The following is an 18,570-nucleotide window of genomic DNA, read 5'->3' on the forward strand; positions in this document are numbered from 1 at the left end:
AGTACAAGTTTTTTTCTATGATAAATGAATATCCATGTCACGTTTTAGGTTTGTTCATGTCATGTTTCCATGTCTTTCATGTGATTACAATAATAAGCAGATTATTTAAGCTGAGCTGACCAATAAACTTTGAGGAAGTAGAAGGAGATGTGGAACACATTGTGCGTTTTATTTTTCCCATGTGGGAACGCATGAAAAGGACCTGAAACTGCACGAGCGAAACAACTGAGGAAAGTGTGTGGGAAAAGATTAATTAATTAATTATTTTTTCTTACAACTTGTGAGCATCTAGATTGAGGTGTAGTTAATGGCAAATGATCTTAATGTGCCTTTCTTTCTGATTCTGGTGTGAAATGTGACCCAGCCATGACTTGACAGAAAATACTCTTTATATGTCACTTATAAAACCACTGAACTGATATGGCATGTAAACAGACCTTTACCATTGTGTGGGAGGGACCATTTGTACTGGAATGGTCTAAGGAAGTGATTCTTGTGGGAGTATCAGTTACGGTGGTTTATGCACATGATCTATCATTTAAACATCAGTTCCAGTCACAGTTAGGTAGGTAATTATCTTAATAATTTTTTAATAGTTCATTGCATTTATGGTTATATTTTATTTCTCACATATCTCCTTTTCTCTCTTTTTGAGTGTCACATTAAACATGTCGCTTTTAACGTTGATGTTGTATATTATGTGGCCAGAATCATGTGTTTTCAACGGTATAGGCTATAAGTAATTTTGTGGTGTTGTGGACATTTTATGGTGGTAAGGCTGCATTTGATGTTGGGCATTTGTGACAAGTGTGTGGTTGAGATCGCATTGTGTTGGCGCGCCCCTTCTGAGTTGCATGTTAGTTTTGTAACCGATTGAATGTATTTATAATACAAATATGTTACATTCCTACCCAAGTCTATGGTTAGGGAAAGAAATAACAAATATTAATGCAACAAGAAGACACAAAATGAAAATAGATAAACCACAGCAGATAAAGGCTTAACAAAACTTTATTTGGAAAATAATTAGGTGTGTGTTTGAATCATACCAAATGAAGAACAAAACTAAATATCCTACCAAAATAAACTAAAAATAATGACAAAATTCGTACCTCTACTAACTGACTAACGAAAAGCATGTTTTCCTTGAGATGTGCCTATAGCCCAGTTGTACCCTACAAGTTCAAACATGCTAGTCATGCTATTCCAGCAGACTCTCCAAGCATTTTTCCCTTTACTATCAGATACTGGTAAAAAAAGAAAACGTCTCATTTTTACATTCCATGCTTTTAGGGCTAAAAAAGCAACTAAAATGGCTAAATTATTGTTTTTCTACTGCTGTAGTACAAATACAGTATGTAGGAAGCATAGACTTGTTCAATAAATGGTAATGTACCGCTTATTTTTGCTAATTTTCTTCAGTTGTGGAAACAAAGATAGGCTAGAAATGTGAATAGGATAAGGGTTGTGAAATAAACCGAGCATAAACCAGCCCAAATAGCCAAATGACCCCATCCCAAATACGAAAACTCAAAATATGCCACTCCCATGCCTAAAATACATATTTTACAGTCACTGTTATGCGCTACACACAATTTCAACTTGAAAATCACAATATAGTAATCATAAAACACAAGTTTACATAAGAACACACATGAGATCAAAAGAATTCGACAACAAAAATATGTGGCCTGCTTGCATCCGTTCTTGACATTAATATAGACCCAATATATGCAAGACATAGCAATAAAACAAAAGCAAGGAAAATGCATTGAAATTGAGAATTGAAAATACGCCTAATGGAAACACGTAAATTTCGCAAAAACTCCCATTTATCGCAAAAAAATGTTTACACTCGCATGAGGTGGTTTTTTCAGGCAATTCGAAAAAGGAATATTTCGCAAAGCTGCAATGGAAACAGTTTTTGCGCATTTACAGTCACATGACGTAGATGACGCGGTGTGTTCGGACAGAATACGAGTCAGAGTTATTTATTAAATTTATAAAAGACAAAAAAATTACAGGAATACTGGATTCTAAACCACAAAGAAATGCCACAATCAAGAGCTTGAAGCAGATATGAGGGAGAAACACCAAGAAACACCTCATATGTGCCGCTCACAGTATAAGGGGCTTTCCTTCCTATTAATGATGTGGATAATCATACGTCTCCTTCGATTAATAATAATGGCCAGTGCGGAGGCTGGGAGATACATAAACCTATCAACGTCCGTTGCCATGGATTTTTGGAATGACCTCTCGCAAAAGGAAAAAATTACGTTTTAGTAGCATAACATCGTTAATGGAAACGGTGTCATTTCACAATAGTTTTTTGTCGATATTTAGAAAAAAAACGCAAAAGTTTTGCGCAAATCTGTAATGGAAACGTGCCTACTGTTTCATATTCCTACTTACTGGTATCAAAGGGTAATACCATGGTACATATCATGGTACTGCAAGTCACATGCCGTGGCAGTCTGGATCATATCCAAAACACCACCATGACACAAGTGACTGACTGGTGTATAAGCGCCCCCATCCTACCACAGACTTAATAAGCTGTGGAACTTAAAGGTGCAGTCTGTAAGAATGTCAACTAGTGGTCGAAAAAAAAGAGAGCCCTCCTTGAGAGCGCATACCGCTTTGGAGCTGGCCATCGAAAAAATGCTTTGGCAGGTGTGAATGTGCCACACGTACAACATGTCCGGAGCAGCGAAACGGAGCGTGATGCTAACACTGCTTGTAAATTACAAGTGTGAAACATTCCTTTACCAGGGGTTAAAAGCAGGATTTAGAATGACAACAACCCGGGGTAAAACGCAGTGTGAAAAGCGAAGAAAAAAAAAGGTCATATATAGGCCTACGCTATTTTGTCTATAATTTCAGGAATTACCAGTTTTTCACAGAAAGGGAACCATACTTAACTGGACTTAACTGAAAGTATGCGCAAAAAAATGTTGCCTTCATTTTCTTTCAACTAAGCAAAGAAAAAAAAAGATTGCTTACGTAATAATTGCTCTTCTTCGATTTTTTACATTTGTTTAGACTTTATTCGAGTTTTTTACATGTCCACTACAATGTGTGTGTGTGTAGCATCAAGGCATCAGTGTGTGAGTATGTTGTTTGCTCAGATTGAAGATTGTTGCCCGAAGATTGTGGGTTCGATTCTCAATACTGGCAGGACATGACTGAGTTGCCCTTGAGCAAGGCACATAACCCCCAATCGCTCCTGTGTGTTCACTACTCGCTGCTCCTAATGTGTGTGCACTAACTTGGATGAGTTAAATGCAGAGGACAAATTCCAAGTATAGGTTACCATGCTTGGCCTTCACATGACTTCATGGAATAATTAATAAACATTAATAGAGCTGCCAACTCTCACGCATTGACCGTGAGACTCAAGCAATTGACCCTTTTCACACACTCTCACGCCACACATCCATTTTCTCACGCAGAGTAAAATCGCGAAGCAAAGAGGACACTGACACCGACAGACTAGACCAGGGCTGTCAATCTTCCTCTATAATACTATTCGAATTCCATTCCTTATTTTATTTAATATTCGAATAATATTCGAATATTAAATGCTCAAATTCATCCTATTATTAATATTTGCGACATTACACAGGCTTATGGATCGTCAATGCCACTATAGCATTTGGTTGTTGTTGTTACACGTTCTGTCCACTAGGGACAGCTAACATTACAGTAAACATTTAGAAACGGGTGATCGCGTTTTTTTATTAACAATAAAACAGCGGAACAAAATGAATGACTTTAATTTGGCAACTTGAATGGACATTTTTCCACTGATCAGTTATCTGATGTTGTGTCAGATTTTCACAACTCTGTCAGTGATTGTTGCGCGGCTAGGACAGCAGACAGCTGGTAAGCCCCGTGATGAAGAGAAGAAAAGAAGTCATTCTTGCCTGTTTTAGCAGCGGTTCCTTGGACAGATCGCCTATAGCTTGTCATGGTGTAGCGTTGTCAGATGTGCCCTAATGGTGCGTTCACACCGGACGCGAATAGACACGGCAGGCGCGAATTTGACGCGCTATTCGCGTCCGGTGTGAACGCACAGTAAGGTTGCAAGTTGAGGAGTGATATTTCATTCAGACTTTATTTGTGATTTAATTTTCCCATTTATGATTTGAAATCCAAACACCTTCCACACATCGCTTCTCAAATTGTCAGGAGTGGTGATCTCCGTTTCCATGGAGACATTGCTCGCCGCCATTATTGACAGTATTGTTATGACGATGCAGCGTGGATAACGCGCACAATTGTGTTACGATTCAATTTTTTAATTGTTTATCAGACGAAACAAAAGCATTTCATTTTCACATGCCTGTGTAAGCCAAGTTGGCGAGAAAGGCAAGATATCATATAATAAAATAATAAAAAAAAGAAAAAAAAGCAATATTCGAATAGTAACTTCAGCATTCGAATAGTATTGATTTTTTTAATATCCGAATTATATTCGAATTTCGAAATTCGTTCCAACAGCCCTAGACTAGACAGAGAAGTTTACTTTTGATATGGAACAAATTCTCAGCTCTCAGATTCTGTCACTTTTATTACAAAATTCAACAAAAAAGCTTTTAAATGTGACAGATCGCTGTAGCGCCTCAGTTCAAATGGCGCGTGAAGCAATCATCTCTCTTTACTAGCCTAGTAAATGATCAATAGGTGTGTAACGTGTTGAAAGATACAGTAGCCTACAACTTACCGGTGACATGTACAAAAAAATTACTTATATCATTAAAATATTATAGAGTTGTTGTAATAAAAACCGCATTAGGCCTATATATAATTGGAGTTGTTATATTTAACCTTTAATAATACCAGCTGACAGGGCTCTCTGTAGCTTATGTTTACAGCATTAGGTGAGATTTTCTTTCTTGAGAAAAATTAACATCTACTGTACCTAATATGTATCCAAATTGAATCAAGATCAGAATAAAACCACAATAATTTCATTGAAATTGTAAAATTTGTATTAAGCAATAATAAAAGCAGTAGCCTATACCAATTATTGCACCATGCTCTCACTAAACTTAATACAATTATGTGTAGTTAGGCTACTAAATGGTTTGACAATCACAATAGCAAGTTTCTTTTTTTTTTTACATCACCAAGCCTGCCCTAGTTTTGGACTGCCTTTGTATGGATTTTTGACCCTTTGCCTGGATGATTTACGATTACCAGAGGCGGACAGAGTACACAGCTTCATTACTTGAGTAAAAGTACAGATACCCCTTGATAAATTTTACTCAAGTACAAGTAAAAGTACTAGTCAGATGTCTACTTAAGTAAAAGTACTGAAGTACTTGTTTTTAAAAGTACTTGAGTATCAAGAGTACATTTTCTAAATATTGCATTACTACTGCCACAGTGCTTACATTTATGTACAGAAACGTCCTACATGGAGTTATGAAAAATGTTAATGTTAATACCTTGAAGAATGTAAAAGGAATTGAAAGTAAAATCAAGTCATTTTCATCTTTTTACCATGTTGCTTTATTTAAAGGTGCTCTGATGTTGGGTGACTACACTTCTTGTTGAAATTCATAGTATTTTCAAACAAAACGCGGAGGCTAGACCCTCTCTCATCCGCGCACTAATCCCCCAAACCCCAAACCCCACCCCCAGTTTGTTTTTGTTGCTGTTTGTGGAGCCTGGGGTGTCTACAGAGACTGCGTTTTTTTACGGTGTGTTCAGGGGACAGGCAGCTAACAGATGTTTGCTGTATGTGACAAAAAATGTTTTGGCCTAAAAAACGCGTGACATCGCTTAGAGCACCCTTAACATTTCTCACTTGCCCACAAGGCAATAGCACAGTGGCAACGCTCTGACAAACCTCTGCTAGAGTTTTAATGGATTTTTTTGCACCCACATTTGAACCTGACTGTGTTAAACACACCGCATACTCAAGAATATCAGAGCAAATGCTCAGCTTGCATTAATGTGTAATATCAGAAAAGAAAATTCAGCTAACAATTGTGTGCACATTTGAGTTTCTCTGTTTTTTTCATCAATCAAATAAAAAAAACTAAACCAGCAAAGAAGGCAATATAGCAATGTTCTGACACACCTCTGAACCTGAACCTGAAAGCTGATTGCTGATAGGCTGTCCCAATCAGTGGCGACTGCACTATCCAGTCACGTTTGAGAGGGAAACAACAAATTAAGGGTTTCCGAGATTTTTCTTTTTTCATAAAAATGAAAAAATGATTTTTACTTTTTTCAGTAAATGTACTCCGTTACTGTCCGGCTCTGCGGATTACCCTATTAAATTTGCACTTGGATCTATCTATTTGTGTGCATGCCGTGACATTTATGGGGTTTAAAAAAAAGGTTGGGTGGATTTTTTTACCATTAGCCTACATGAGGGTTGTGTACACACACTGCCGACACCAAAGTATGTTCAAACACCATGTAAAAGTACATTTTGCATAATAGCCTATAGGTCAAAATAGAAAATTTGCAATGTAAAATATTAAAATAAGTTTAAAAATTGAAAACCCAGCTCTGAAAAAAATTATTTCATATTGTTGTTGAACCACAGAAGCACTATGCAAAAAGGACTAATATCTCCTGACGGAGATGGAGTGTAAGCTATGTCTTTATGTTTGTGAGAGAGTGGCTGTACAGTGTACATGAAGTGGTTGTTTTGAGAATAGCAGGTTTGATTTTGTCTTCTCCTGAGAAGCTGTGGAATGATTCGATCTTGTTTTGTTTTAGTATATAGTGTTTGCGATGTGATCTGACATTTAGGGTTAAACAGATTCCAGTTTCAGTCTGGTAGGTGATTTTCTTTTGTATAGATGGTGTGCAAATGAGCTGCTATATTACACCATTTGTATAGATGGTGTGTTCACAGTGTGTGTGTGTGTGCACTTGGATGGGTCAAAAGCAGAGCACAAATTCAGAGTATTGGACACCATACTTGGCTACACGTTAAGTCACATGGAAGAAAGTTTGATGTGAATATTTTGGAGCTTACTTTGCATTCTCCAGAATTACATGAGCATTTGTGTTACTGTGTTTTTTAAAAACATTAATATAAATCAGTTAAGTGATATAGCCAAAGAAATAAGTAGTAAACATGATGTTTTAGAGTACAGGAATTAATGAGTTATTACCCAGAACTTTGTGGTGTTTGTGTTTGGTGAATATAATGTGTGTTTAATGTTGTGTTTAGAGTGCCTCTTCAGATTACTTTTTATTCATTTTTACTTTTTTATTCATTTTTCATTTTTACATTCATTTAACTTTGCTTTTATTTGCATCTTTTTCAGTTAGTGTGTGTGTGGTTTTTCTATGGTTTACCATAATTTATATCAATATATCTGGTGGGTTGTGACCAAAAATTTTTTTGGTTGCTAATACTATACAATATTTGTCCCAGTGTGCCATGAGTTTAAATCACACTTCTGCTGTTTTTTTTAAGTGGAAAATGTTTATATTTTCCTATGCAGTCTGTGTTTAGAGTTCTCGGTGTAAAATAGATTAATTGTTATAGAAGTTATAGAATCTGTCTCTATTCAAACTATTCTCACTTTCAACAAAACTAAAAAGTCCAGGTGGAGATGGGTGCTGCATTCTGAACTTTACAAGTTTGAGATTGGCATGCTACTCTTCAACCCCTGAAACACCCAGGGCCCTATTCTGAAACGCAAGTATCAAAGTATCAAACGCAAAACGAAATTAACTTTTGTGGGCGGATCCCGCAAAATGCTGTTGCTATTATACCGGCGGGATAAATGACTCTTGTGCCTGAAGCAAATCTAAAATGGGTTGGTCTGAAGTAGCTTCATAATTCATACACTGTAAAAAATAAAACATAGATTTTATTTATATTTAATTAATTAAAATGAGGCAACAGATTACAAGCAATATTATTAATTAAATTTAACAAATTAGAATTGAGTAATAATTAATCAAATTAATTCCTTAAATGTTAACCATTTAAAATGAGTAAAATTTACAAAATATATGTTATTGCCAACATTGAAGACACCTGATGTTAACAAGCAGAATCACTGAAGGAGAAAACCATAATTAAAGTCACCGTTATGGAGATGAGTGTGTGTTTTAGTTGGGCTCTTCACCCTTAAATTAATAACTTTAAGTTTTGTTTGGCTGCTGTACATGAGTTATAACAGCCAGAAGAACAAATAGAAACGTTGATCTGATGGTGTTGGTTGTGTTTCACAACTTCACAATCATTGACTTGAATCACTGATCTCAGTCCAATTTATTAGTTAGATTTATTATATTAATTCTAGCTGCATAATATGAATAGCCTTTTCAATGAAATCCAAATGATCAAATCAATAATAATAAAAAATATATGTGTGTTTTTTTTAGGCACACACAGACATCATGATTTAGCGTATGAATCTCAGCAATGGTGACAACCTCTGATCATAAGCTCATTATGTATTCATGCAGCAATGCATGATGGGAGCCATGAATGAGTTTTGATTGGTGCAACCCAGAATGCACTGCAACATGCTTTATAAATGTCACCATTGTTGAGATGCACAGGCTGATTCATGATGTCTGTGTTTTTTTGTACAAGAGAATATTTTTAGAAATTATTTGGATTACGTTGTAAAAGTTAAAAATATTACTGTGTACAATGCCAATACTTCTATAGTTAATAAAGTTAATTTAACTCATAAACTGGACTCCATTTGTGTTCAGTGATTCAGGTCAAATGATTGAGAAATAATGATTATGTTAAAACACAACCAACACCATCAGATCACAGTTTGTTCATCTGGCTGTTGTAACTCACGTACGGCAGCCAAACAAAAACTTAAAGTTAATAATTTAAGGGTGAAGAGCCCAACTAAAACACACACTCATCTCCATAACGGTGACTTTAATTATGGTTTTCTCCTTCAGTGATTCTGCTTGTTAACATCAGGTGTCTTCAATGTTGGCAATAACATATATTTTGTAAATTTTACTCATTTTAAATGGTTAACATTTAAGGAATTAATTTGATTAATTATTACTCAATTCTAATTTGTTAAATTTAATTAATAATATTGCTTGTAATCTGTTGCCTCATTTTAATTAATTAAATATAAATAAAATCTATGTTTTATTTTTTACAGTGTAGGTGTGGTTTGGGCGTAACGTGCAATAAACCAATCAGAGCGTCCTCTCACATTCCCTTTAAGAGCAGGCGCGCTTGTTCCATGGCGGATTGCTATTATAACGGCGGATTTACAGGCGCACGCAACTTACATGATGATGGTAAAGGATGGTTTGCAGTCTTCAGAATTTTATGTCCTGGTTCTTGACGGACAAGCCACTTTGTCAGATGTCCTTATATACCGATGTGTCTTGCCACTATTGATCAAACAGGTTTGATCCGTCATTACTACAATTAGCCTGAATAATTTGGGTAAATGTGTAAGAGATTTATGCCTATTTTTTGGCATCTTTATGGACACCACAACGATTTCTCTCATGTCGTAATATTTTTCCTTGTAAATATGTATGGTTTGCAAAAATATGAACTGCTGCGTCTGTGTAGATGAGAGAAGCAAAGTGTATGCGCGTTGTGCACACGCTACATTATGGCCAGGCATGCGCCCTTAAAATAGCATCTGAATAACGCAAATTTGAATTTGAAAAAATGAATTTTCCTGGTCAGGGGCGGAATTGTTTTCTGAAACTGCAAAATAGCACCAGGGAACGTTTGCGCCGGAACACGTCTCTTTTCGCTGAACCGACCCCCGAGCGCAAGTTCATTCCCTAATTTACAGACGTGCGTTTGTGGAGGGAAAAGTCCGCTGTGCGTCGGGTGCAAAATAGGAATTATGAATGCTTTGGCGTACAAAGTCATTTGCGCTGGGTGCAAGATATAGGGCCCATAGAGTTAAACAGAGTTTTCAGATAAACATTTCAACACTCAAGTTCCAATATATGAGCATTTAGCCTATACTCTTACCATCAGCCACTGGTAAAAACAGATTTAAAAAAAACACTATTTGATTTATAATTTCTGGCTCATATATTGAAATGTCTCAGTGATGACAAAACAATGACTTCTCACACTAAATATTTTATTCTGAATGATGACACAGAATAAGCTTACAACAGACAACTCACCACTCTAACACTTTTTTAAAAAGAGAAATTAACCCCTTAGATTCTGTAGCATGCAATGGCGAAGTAAGAACTATAGTAAGACTGTGACAAAACACTGCAAGTCGATCACATGAACCACTACTGACTGTCGCCATCATCCTCCTATCCAAATCTGGCACGCAACATCAGAAATCTTCACCAATACCATGCATGGGCCACACCAGTGACTAAAAAGCTTTGGAGAGTGACCCTTCCTCTTGGGGACCTAAGCCCAAACTTGTTCCCCGGGCACAAGTCATTGTCATCATTATGGACGTTATATGCAGGCTGCCATGGTCTCCTGTTGGTCATTGATTACTTGAATGACTATGTGATGATTTCAGTGTGAGGAAGGAAGAAGACGGGGTCAACTGACTGAGATGGGTGTCTCTCTCTCTCTGTATCCATTACCTGGTGGCTTTTATCATGTCTCTCCATGCCAATTACTGAAACAAGACACAGGTGTTTGTCATTTGCACCGGACCTACTTACTTACTTGCTCGTCTCCTGCCTCTCTCTCCCGTTACAGACCTCGTTGAACCACGCCACCCCCCCCCCCCCCCCCCCCCCTCGACACAGACTACTTGTCTCATCACCACCACAAGTAATCCACACTTGGATACCCCTGGTATCTCTTGTTCAAGACAAGCCCTAACACTAAGTTCCCAGCCAAATATGACAACAGCCAGTGTGCATCATTTGGACCCCTATAACACTGTCCAATAGGACCACAGGACAAGAAGTAGGTGATGGTCCCAGTTACGCTGGTGTTCACTAGTCAGGATAGCCAGCTGGTTGGACATAGCGTGGATAAAACCGCTTCACTAGGCCATCGCTTTGTGGATGGGAAGGGAGGAGAGGAGTGCAGGCCTAAATTATTCCAAGGAGCCAACAGACTTCTCCAAAAATGGCCTTAAAATTGCATCACTGTGAATTTCCTCTGGATCAGTGTCTTGGCTGATCGGGTACCACATAGTGTGACCACTTATGGCACTTATGGCTACTCGGCTCGACTCGCCTTTGTTTGGTTTTCCAATGTGTAAAAGTTGTACCGGTACCTGCTTCCAGATACTTTTTTTCGTATCACCTTCGGCGAAGTTCTGAGCGAGCGATACTAAAATGTGACGTGAAACACGGCAGACTGCTGATTGGTCAGAGAGAATCGTCACTATTCACTGCATCATCATTGCACGCGCCACACGGAGTATCCTGAATAACCCTGACATTTTTGAATAGTTTGGCCAGAGATTGCGTGATATACCCATTACTAATATTATGTAAAACAGCATACACTCGATTTCCTCCATTGTCCTGTTTGTGTGTGGGTAGCGGGTGTGTGTCGCGTCGCTATGACGACCAGGTACTATTGTGGAGGTACTATATGCAATGGAAAACGGAGCGAAACGCGAGCCGAGCCGAGACAAGGTAAGGCAAGGCAAGGCAAAGCAATGCAAGTCGAGTCGAGTTGAGCTGGTACTGGTAATGGAAAAGCACCATTAGTGAAGTAGACCATGTTGACTAAAACATAGCGGTTCCCAGCCTCTGAAATTGAAAGGGCGCCATGATGTTGACTCAGGTGTTGGAGATGTTGAACTGCTCCATCAGAGCTCCATGTGGTCACTGCATGGGACCTTTTCAGGCTGCATCGCTGCAATGGTCATGGAGCTCCACATCCTGACAACACCCTGCCCAATGGAACTGAATCCTTAGCCATTTCAAGGTCTTTGCCATGGCCAGTTCCAACTGAGCTGTGGACCAACTGTAGGATCCAGCATCTAAAGGTGTAAGACAACAGAAGCTACGTGCTGTTATCTCCGTCCACTCTGGTCCCTGCCCAGCCACCAGCTACTCGCATCAGGATAGGGCCGTCTCCTGTAGCTTCTGCAATTCATGTCATTGCAGGAGTGCCCAGTCGCCATCTTGCTCTGTGACCTGCTGCACCATCTTGTCTATCGTTGCTTGCTCCCATTCTTTCAGCCTTTGGCAATAACAGCAGTGTCACCTCACACTGGCAACGTGTCATTTGGTCCCGTGCTATATTTTGAAGGTGTAATCCTGAAGGACCTCCAGCCTTAAGGCCACCTGACCCTCTGGGTTTCTTAACAGCCGGGTAGTGGAAGCGTGGTCAGTCTGTAGCCGGAACCTTCTTCCGTAAAAGTATGGCCTGGAAATGGTGGAGCATCAACAGCCCCCGAGAAGTGACGCACCTCCTCTCAGCTTTATTGAAAGCTTGACTGTTGTACATGATAACGTACAGCTATTGGCATTGCACCCACTTCCACATTGATGGCATCGGTGTCAATGATGAATGGATGCCCTGGGTCAGGATATGTAAGCACTGGAGCCCCAGTCAATGCCTCTCTAGGCTAAGGGAAGGCTTCTTCACAGGCGTCATTCCAAAGGAAAGGTTGCTGGTTCGTCAGCTGGTGCAGCGGACTAGCGATTGTGGAGAAGTTTTGGCCGGCGACCGGTACCTTGCTGCCAGCTCCAGGAACCTGTGCAGCTCTGTAGTGTTCTTTGGCACAGAGCATTTTCGTACCACTGTTACCTTAGCTGGTGCAGTGTCTACTGTGGCGCTCACCACATGTGGTGACACACCATAGCAGGTGACATTTCTTGGGCTTAAGGAGCACACCGACTTGGCAGACGACGGGAAAGACACCAGTTACTGTAATTTTACAGTGTCCTTACAGTAATGTAATTAGTTATTTACTATAATCACGTGACAATACTGTATTTTAAAATACAGTAATTTACCAGGTGCATTTATTTATATAATACTGTAATTGTCCTACTAAATTAGTAAATTGTATAAAATAATTCTGAATTTACAATGCTCTATATACAGTATATTTTGGTATTTGTGGGATATTAATTACTGTCAGCTGGATTGTAAATTTAAACTTAATTCAGCTTGTCACCAGCTGGAGTGCCCTTGACATCCACCAGAGGGCTCTGCCGTCTTGTCAAGCCATCTTCATTTACATAGCGCTTTTAACAATGTAGATTGTTTCAAAGCGGTTTTACAGTGATAAACGGATAATTTAAGGTACCAGAGATTGTTTTGGCTTTATAGCGGTTCTTGAATAAAAAGTCAAGTCATCTTCATTTATATAACGCTTTTAACAATGTATATTGTTAAAAGCGTGATTGTAAATCTTAATCTAAATTGTCTAACTTGTAGACAATTCAGATTGTAAAAATGTAGATCTTGTTCATTGCCATTCACACATGGACTACACTTCCCATAATCCATTGCCCGGACTCATCATGTGTAATTGCATGCAGCTGTGTCTCATTAGCTCATTAGCTCTGCTGCCTACTGTATATAAGTCGTGGTTATCGTAGTTTTGTGTGTGTCACTGCTGCATTTCTGAGCACTCTGTCTTTGGTTTCTCATGTTCATGGTTTTTGACTCTCTGCCCGGTTCCTTTGGATTTCTTGGTTTTGCTTCTGCCCTGGATTCTCTTATTGCTTAGAGACTGTTTGCCTTTGTTTTGACCTTTGCCTGCGTTTTTTTTTTTTTTTTTTTTTGATTACCCTTTAATAAACTACTGCATTTGGATCCTCAACCTCTGCGTCTCCGAGCAGTATTATGATACAGCTATTATCTCACAAAAAAAAAAATTATAAGTAATTTGCAATATCTTGAAAAACTAGTCAAAAATTCAAATGGAACTTTCATATTTACATATACGTTAACAGACATTACTGTCACATGTGGGATTTGTAGAGCTCACTCACAAAGGCACAGGAGGCAAGAGAGAAGGTAATAAAAAAGGTGATCTTTAATCCACAAACTGATGCAAATAATCACAGGAGAACACAATAAGCACACCAACAGTTACACAACTAATACCAGACAAAGTAAAAGGAGACTGTAATATTTCAACGTGGATTTTGTAAAACAAATTTTTCTAAATAGGCCCCATCATTAGGCACATATTCCCACCTCAGGCATGTAAGACCTTTTATAAATTTCAGTGTTTTTAAGATTTAAACACATTTTATTCTCAACCCTGTAACGGACAACATGGACTTGGTTTAAAAAAGGATTTTACACAAAACTTTCTATAAAACAAACATTTACCTACTGCTCATGTGTCCCTCATAACAATTTAATAACTACAAATGTAACATTTATTATACTTAAAAAAAAAATTGGGACTGAAGTTAAAAATAGACAAATTGTGTGTCTATGGTCTCTTTATTTTTGTAAAAAATATTGTAAATTTAGATGTTTTACTAAAACCACAATTGTATTGTGTTAGTCCTTAGCATGGCAGGTGGCAATCAGCAAGAAATGCCTTACTTTTTGAATATGAAATATGAATGTGACTTCATAAATATGAATATGAAGGTTGAGAATAGTGTGACGGGGTTGAAGACTATAACCGGTTTGAAGGGAGGCATTGCCTCATTTTTTTCTTTCTCATATTGTGCCCTTCTTTCTGGGTCAACATATCTGCATGCATAACACTGTCTTTCTGCTGCTGATGTGACTGCCATCTGATCTCTATATGCACTATAATCACTATATATATATGCACTGATGCAGATAAATAATTGTATGCACGTCCATTAGCTTAAACACAAAAATGCACTACATGCGTGTATCACACCACCGCACGAGTGTTGATTAACAATTGTCGAAAACTCACAACAACTAATAGATCAAGAATGCAATTCAAAAAAATGTTTTGTTAATAAAAAGATGTTTTGCTATTCTATTTGCTGCTTAGAAAAAAATAATGAGATAGAGCAGTTTACTTTTGTGATTTAGCAATTATTAATGAATTTATAATTTCTGCATTTATGAAGGCGACGGTCTCCTTTTTGCTGAGTGCGACCAGCAGAGGGAGCCAATGTATAAATTTTAAAAACTTGTGCCTGATAGTTTGAAAAAAAACTTTTCTTGGAAAGTTATTTGTAATGTTTTTTTCTTGAATTTGGATGCTATTAGCTTACCACAGAAGCATCTGACACACTTTACGAAACTACCGTGATATAAAGTGATAGATATACCGTGATAAAATAAAGAGATTGCTGAAATGAGCTTACATTAATCTCTAAATCCACACTGCATATGATGAGCGTTTTTTAAATAAATAAATTGTCATGTGTCAGCTCCGAATGAACTTGTCCGTGGCTATTTAAATTAAAGGGATAGTTCACTTTAAAATTAAAATTCCGTCATCATTTACTCACCCTCAAGTTGTTTCAAACCTGTATTAATTTATTTTTTCTGCTGAACACAAAGAAAGATATTTTGAAGGATGTCAGTAACCAAACAGTCTGTACCCATTGACTTCCATAGTATTTTTTTTTCCTACTATGGAAGTCAACGGGTAGCCTATAGTCTATATATAGGCTACTGTTTGGTTACCGACATTCTTCAAAATATATTTCTTTGTGTTCAGCAGAAGAAATAAATGAATACAGGTTTGAAACAACTTGAGGGTGAGTATATGATGACAGAACTTTAATTTTAACCCTCTAATGCATGAATTATGTTTTTGCATAAAAATTTTTTTTTAATCTTATTTTCTTGAAGATTTAAGATAACAGATTAACAAAAAAAAAAAAAATTTTTTTAAAAACCCACCCCCTTAGCAGATTTTATTTTGTTGCCTCAGGGCAACGCTATGCAGTATAGGTAGTAAATCACAGAGAAAAATTTAATATTATCTCAACGTTTATTAGGAAAATCAAGAGATTTGAAAGTGCCTTTTATTTAGAATTTACTAAATATAAGAAAAGGGCTTTAAACATGTATTTTTCTGCCTCTCAAACCTCTTTCTGGGGTCCATTCTTCATCACTGTCACTTTCCTCAAGCTCACTGTACTCACTAATAAATCCATTGTTGGGTATGATTCTGACTGATCGCTCCTTTCTACCATAAAATGTCCCTGCATCCATTTTCCTGTTAAACATCAGTGCAGAAAAAGCAAAAACACTGATTTTGGCCTTCAAGAAAGACACATCTACCATTAGCATTGCTATTGCACTGAACACTAGCCTGTAAAAGTACAATTTAATTATTATTATTATTATTTTACCATATTGTGCACAAATAACATGTAATGATGTGTGATAACATCCAAACACATTGTCAGCAAAGACCTCATAAAAAGTACCCCTTATCGCATAACGTTGCCCTGAGGCAACAAGAAGAAAAACTGAATTTCTAAACATGCTAAATTAAAAAAAAGTTAATAAAACTTGACAAACGGCTTCTCTACACCTTCATGCACATACATATATTTTTTATTTACAGTTCATGTCATTGTAAATAAGATCACTGAAGCAAATAATTTTACATTCTTCTCACACCATGTGCTCCTGTGACCACATGTCAGAAAAGGAAGTCTCGCCTTCAAATGATGCTTGATAGTGACTCCCACACCTTATTGGACCATTCTATAGCAATCATTTGACCATTTTGATTGGTTGCAATTATTTAAAGAAACATGTACTGGAAATTAAACTTAAAAACACTTTCCGTTGCCTGAGAGCAACGCTATGCAGTAGAGGGTTAAAGTGAACTATCTTACTTATATTAGGCTACCCAGATAGCAGACCAACACTGAATCGCATTGAAATATCAACATTGATCCAATATTATTTAGCATTGAATTTTAGACCTCAACATTATGATTATGATGAAATTTCAACGTTGAATCAATGTCACCTTGCTATCTGGGTATAGCCTATATTTTGTGAACACATATCCTGTGCTCAAGAATGGAAAACTGCGTAGGGGTGCACCCATTGCTCGGCCCTGTTGTTTTCTGTCTGACTCAATCTGAGTCACGAAAGGGCGCTGCGGTGATGGAAAGTCCTGTTCATTTGAGCGATCCGGTTCAGTTTCGGTTCGTTTCTAAGAACCGGTTTCAGAAATAGTCACCAATTATTTTATGTTCACGTACGCCACTATGTAATTTTATCATCCGTGTCAAATACACGCTCAACCACATAGCCTATAGGCTACAACGAAGCCGAATATATTTTTCCGGATCTGAGGGATTCAAAAGAAACCGACATGGGCTGCGTACCAATTCACTTTTAGACACTCGCTCGCGAACTTCCCTAAGCACTTCCCCTCGGGAGAATCCCCATTTTAAAGTGAGTTCCACTTCGTGAAGTGGACGAGGAAAGTTTATGGACAGACCCTCCTCGACCCCTCAATTTTGACCGAGGGATCGAGTCTTCTTCTTCGGTAAATTTTATTGGCAGCTTGCAATCATTGTGCATTACCGCCATCTACAGGACTGAGGTGTGATCACATTGGGACGTAAAAAAAATAAAAAAATAAATTACATCCTACAGGATCAAAGCTCAAGCTTCAGCTGCGTGTTCAGCTCCTCCAGCTTCCACCATTAGCTCCTCAACCTTCAGGACTAATATATATATATATATATATATATATATATATATATATATATATATATATATATATATATATATATATATATATATATATATATATAAAAAAAACTAAATTCTACTTGCTAGTTGGGTTTCTTTAAGAAAAGTTATAACTGCCCTAACTGTGGACTGTGTGCTAGTTATACTCAATAAGTTTTCCATTGTTAATTATTTCTTTACTGCTCTCTTCATATTTTCCCTTTCTCTGGTGTATTGTGTACAATCTAAAAGTATGTGTTTTACATTTTCTATTACTCCACAGTTTGTGCATACTCCAGTCTGATGTTTCCCTATAATATATAATCCACTATTTAAACTTGTATGTCCCATCCTCAGTCTAGTAAACCATGTTTCCTCCTGCCTTTCCAATCCACTGATTTTACTAGCTGTAACCACTTTATGTATGTTATACAAATGCCTGCCTTTTCCCTCCTTATCCCATCCCTCCTGCCACATTCTGTTAATTTTGTCCTTAATTATACTTTTAATTTCTGATCTGCTTAATTTGATATCCAGTTCAACCAGTTCTGATGTAACAGCTTCCTTCGCCAGCATGTCTGCCTTCTCGTTCCCCTCCACTCCCCTGTGTGCAGGCAGGCACCCATATAAATCCTACGTTTATGCTCTGTTGGTTTATTTTAAAAATAAGTTGATTAATTTCATCTAGTTGATCCTGTCTACATGTTGACTTTCCACTCTGAATGCATGTTAGTGATGACATTGAGTCTGAACAGATGATCACCTTATTTGGTTTTACTTCTTCCACCCATTGAAAAAGCCAGAATTATTGCTACCATTTCTGCTGTAAAAATGGCCAGATGGTCCGTTGTCCTTTTTTAATACTCACATTATAGTTTAAAATGTAGACTGCAACCCCTGTTTTTCCAGTCTGATCTTTTGATGCGTCTGTGAAAATCTGAACTGTGTATCATATTTTATGTCAATATACTGTTGAACCTTTTGATATCTCCCTGATTTAATTATGTTCT

General features: G+C 37.5%; 1 protein-coding gene across 4 annotated transcripts in view; it reads left to right on the forward strand.

The window, feature by feature from the left end:
- The window catches only part of LOC306988275 (CD276 antigen homolog), a 169,308-nt gene that overhangs the window by 112,327 nt on the left and 38,411 nt on the right, over nt 1–18,570 (forward strand). The window contains exon 1 of one of the 4 annotated variants that reach the window (XM_079593088.1): nt 489–565. The exons of 1 other annotated variant lie outside the window; for it this stretch is intronic. The gene's annotated coding sequence lies outside the window, so the exon portion shown is untranslated. Of the gene's footprint in view, nt 1–488; nt 566–6,582; nt 6,614–6,741; nt 6,805–18,570 lie in introns of those variants that run through there. 2 more of the 4 variants (XM_079593090.1, XM_079593091.1) reach the window with 2 other exon arrangements.

The sequence above is a fragment of the Phoxinus phoxinus genome (assembly GCF_949152265.1).
Source record: "Phoxinus phoxinus genome assembly, chromosome: 20".
Taxonomy (NCBI): domain Eukaryota; kingdom Metazoa; phylum Chordata; class Actinopteri; order Cypriniformes; family Leuciscidae; genus Phoxinus; species Phoxinus phoxinus.